We start from the raw sequence: 4,854 nt of genomic DNA, 5'->3' as shown, positions 1-4,854 counted from the left end.
TGATTTTTCTTTTGGTTTACACTGGAGACCTCACAGGTTGGTTTTATAATTTTGCATCAGCTTTTAGATTCCTGCATAGAATTGGCACTGCAATAGAAAAGTAAATGTTTTTCCTTGGCTTTGATAGCATTCCATCATGCCTTTCAAGTTTGCAATCTCCTGCATGGAACTCATGAGATGACTAAAATATTACCCTTACAATTGGGAGCATTTAAAAATTAAAAAAAAAAAAAATAATGTTAACCAAAGGAAAGATTAATAAAAATTATGTAAAAAAACAAATCGGGTAAATATTACGCATGTTGATTGTTTTTATAAAAGTTATTAAATTTTAAATTTTTATAAAATTTATTTAATTTTAATTTGATTTTAGGAAAATTATTATAACTCAAAATTAAATGTTTTTTAATTGATTATTAATTATTTTATGAATAAAATTAATTAAATAATAGTTGTTAGTAGAAAATAAATGAAAAAAAGAGAAGGGTTTGACATTTTTTATGAATTTTATTTTCTTTCTCTAAAAAAATTAATAAAATAAGATATTTTTATTAAATTACGAAAAAATTTAATAAAAATTATTTTTCTTTTTTAATATTTAATTTCAAAATAAATTATTATTTAAATTTTAATTATACAATGTAATTATGAAATTTTTTCTTTAATTATATTTTTCAATTAAGTTAATTTTTAATACTTTTGTCGATTGTATTTTTTAAAAAATTATATTAATTCTCTATATTTAAGATTATATTGATTTTTCTCTTTTTACCTAAGTTATGCTTTTTTTTTTTTTTTTTCAATTGTGTTATTTATGTAAACGGTCTTTATCATCTTAATTAAGAGTTGTCAATTTTTTTTTTCTATTTCAAAATTTACCTATAAAAATTGCCGAAATTTTATTTTATTTTATTTTTTTAATTTTTTATAGTTGTGGTTTGAAGTAGACCATATCAGCAAACCAAAATGTCAATTTCAAAGGAAGGAGAACGGAACCAAAGGTGGGTGGATGGTTTGGACCGTTTACGAGTTAAATTGCCGGAATAAATTATTTATTAAAAAAAGAATTTAATTAAATTATATATATATTTAAAAGAATTGAATTCTCCTCCAAATCAAAATGTCATATTAACTTTTAGCATCAAATTTAATGTATACATCAAATATTTCCACCAGTAGTTGGATTAAAACTTAATTGGAGAATATAATTGTGATAATTTAATAAATTTATAAGGTTAATTAAAAAAATTCCAAAATATAAATTATTTTTTTACTAAATTTAGCATTTTTTATATATATATATATATTAATTTTAGTAATTAAATGAATTAATTTAATTTTTTTTAGAATAGATAAAAAAAATTATTTAGATCAAATAACCAATAGCCAATCAGATTGAATACATCAATTGGTCACACCATTGAAAATTTCTCATGGACTCACAAGTTGTTTAGATGAATTGACAATCTTAAATTCATCCAGTCACCATAATTGTCATCATTATTCTTAATTGAAAGCTTTCTTTGTAATGAGCTCGCTGAGCTCGCTGTGTATATATATATATATATATATATATATATATATATATATATATATATATATATATATGTATGTGTGTGTGTGTGTGTGTGCGCGCGCATCCTAATCTTTCATTTATGAATTAACTATTTCAATATAAGATAATAAAGATAGAGAATCATTCTTAAAACTCTCATTTATAAATTTAAATTTTTAGATTGAGCGATTTCTTGATAAATATGAAATAATATGTGATTAGGTTAACAGCCTGTTTGGTATTGGGTTTTAAAAACTGAAACTATTTTTATGAATAAAAGTATTATTTTAAATATTATTGAAAAAAAATAATTTAAAAAAAACTGTTTTATTATTTTAATATTTTTATTATTACAATTTATTAAATTTAATTTTTAATTATTTTTTAATACTTTCTAAATAACATAGTTAAAAAAAATAATTTTTTCATCAGCAATTTTAACAGTAATGTCAAACAGGCCTTAATAACTTAATACCAGAATGAGATGAAAAATTCAAGCACTCGATTTCTTTTTTTTTTTTTTTTAACTTGTATTAAAAAAAAAAAGAATCTTAACAAGCATGTGAAATCATGCTCAGACATTATTGTCCCCCAAGGCAAGGGAACCTCTGTGTTTTCCCCAATCGGTGGGGAAATGCAAACACTTTGTGTTCTTGATGTTTTATTTAGTAATTCCACATGGGTTGATGGAGAATCAATCCGAAACCATTCAAAATCAAATTAATTAAAATTAATTAAAAATTAAATCAAAATTATTCAATTCAATTTTTAATTAAAATTGAATTTTTTAATAAAGAATTCAACAGTTAAATTTAATCAAAACCAAAATTTAATTAAAATTAATTTTCCAGTTCAATTTCAATCATTGTAAATCATTAATTTCAAACCGAAATTAAATCAGACCAACTCTTTAACAATGTTTAACCTTTATGTGAATGGAAGTATTAATAAAAAATGATAAATTACAATTTAGTCATTGAAATTTAACAAAATTTATAATTTAATTCTTATATTTTTAAAATCAAACAATTTAGCCCTTAAATTTTGATAAAACCTACAATGAAGCAGTTCCAGCTCCGTCATTGCTTCACCCCTCTCCTACATTGCTATGTCCTTACTAACCAAAACACTAACCAAAGAATGCAAAAATGGCAGAGAGAAATTTTTGCAGAGCTATATCAAAATTCATAAAAATAATAAAAAAAAAATTTACAGAGAAACAGAAGAACAAGTAGCAGAAAATCAAACCATAACCACAAACAAAACAAGCCACAGAGAGTCAGAACCAAAGCAAATTATTGTAATTTGTAAATAAAGCACTCTAGTCTGAAACCAAAGAAGAAATTCATCCCATTTAGAATTTTGACAAATTTTAATTTTAACTATTTTTGTAAAGTTAACTATAGATTAATTGTTAATCTAAAATGAATTACAATGCTTTGAAAAGAATATAATTATTAATTATGAAATTAATTGTATTTTAAAATAAATTTCATAATATTTATATATCTATTTCAAAATTTTCTCGTGTTCTCCCTACCACAAACCTTTTGTGATATTATTGGGGTACTGCCAGCCACCATATTTGGCAGACAACACCCCCCTTTTCCTCTTTGTTAATTTTTTTTTATTATTATTTTTTAGTGTTTTTGGTTTTGGGTTTTCTTTCTTTATTTATTTTTTAAAATAATTTATAGATTTTTTTTTTTTTTGGTGTTGTTAGATCGGTGTGTAGTGTTTTGAGTTTATTTTGTAGGGGCTTAATTTCTTCTATTAGAATCTGATAGTGTGTTCTGTTCCTCTAATGAAATTTGGGTTCATACTTTTTGTGTTCATTTATTTACAGTCAGATATAGAATATCCAAAGAGTTATTCAGCCACTTTAAAGATCTGCTTGTTTTGTTTTGCTCATAATCAAGATATTTTAGATAAGATTGATCAGCAAACCCTAATAATCTAATATGTTTTTCAGGAGATGGGGATGACAAAAATTTTCGAACCCAATCGATTTTCTCCAACCTTTAGGTATAAAACATCTAAAGAACTGTTCAACCACTTTAAAGATCTACTTGTTTTATTCCAATTGTTTTAGATAGGATTGATTGGTAAACTCTTTTGTGTTATGACCATCTTAGTATGGTCTCCAGGAGATAGGGATAGCAAAAGTTCCTAAACTCAATCTAATCTACCTTAAATCCAATTAATTTTCCTCGACTTTGATATTGTGCGAGGCATAGACGGGAAGACATGCCTCCCATCCTAAATTCTAATTACCCACCCCGCACGATAATATATTACTATTTTTTATTGAAAAAAAAATTATTTTCATGTATTTAAATATTATAATTTAAAAAATATAAATATATTATTAAATTATATTTAAATTTTACATTTCTAACTGATATTTTATTTTGAATAAATAAATTTATATTATATAATAATTGTATGGTCGAGCGTTTACTATAGTAACAAAAAGTTAAGTTATTAGTAGAAGCACAATTTTAACTCCTTGTAACATAGCAGTCCAAACGTCATGAGCTAAAGAGATTTGAGCAAAATGCTAACCTACTGAGCTATCTCTACTTAGTGACTCATTTAGTGCCAACAATCTCCTCTTAACACTTGCCAGGTTGAACTCCTGACCTCCGCTCTAACACTAATTGTAAGATCAAACGCTTATCATCATGCAAAAAGCTTAAACTGTTAGTAGTAGCGTAACTTTAACAACTTATAGCACAGCAGTGTAAGCGTCATGGGCAGAATGCTGACCCATATAGTGCCAACAAAATTAAAATAAATAAATAAAAAGTTCCTACAGGGAAATCTGCTTGCCCTGATCCCAAACTACTATGAGGTGAGGACGGGGAAGCAATCTTATTCCCAAACTTGCATGTTGCCATTCCTATCAAGAAAGGAATTCTACTCTCTCTGAATTATTTATATTATTTGAATTTGGTAAAAGAAATATATATATATATATATATATATATATAATTTAAAATTTATTAAATTTATTTTTATATAAATCAAAGGAACAGTACCTGCACCCGTTTCAGAAAGGATGCTGCAAAAATGAGGGTTGACCCAAATTTAGATAAGCCGGGAGCCCTTACCACATATATAATGAACTCATGCTATGCCTCTTCCCTCTCCATAGGTACTCTCTGGCTGTGCCCTTTTGTTCATTATACATGTGATAACGGGACCGTCGCACCTTAATGTCAAAACAAAGATATTTCTGATACACAGGATCCTCTTAAAGAGGCAAGTGTAGAGCATACGTATCTCTGATTATAAGA

This window comes from Hevea brasiliensis, chromosome 13 (genome assembly GCF_030052815.1).
Source record: "Hevea brasiliensis isolate MT/VB/25A 57/8 chromosome 13, ASM3005281v1, whole genome shotgun sequence".
In the NCBI taxonomy this organism is placed as follows: domain Eukaryota; kingdom Viridiplantae; phylum Streptophyta; class Magnoliopsida; order Malpighiales; family Euphorbiaceae; genus Hevea; species Hevea brasiliensis.
This window is presented reverse-complemented; position numbering follows the sequence as displayed.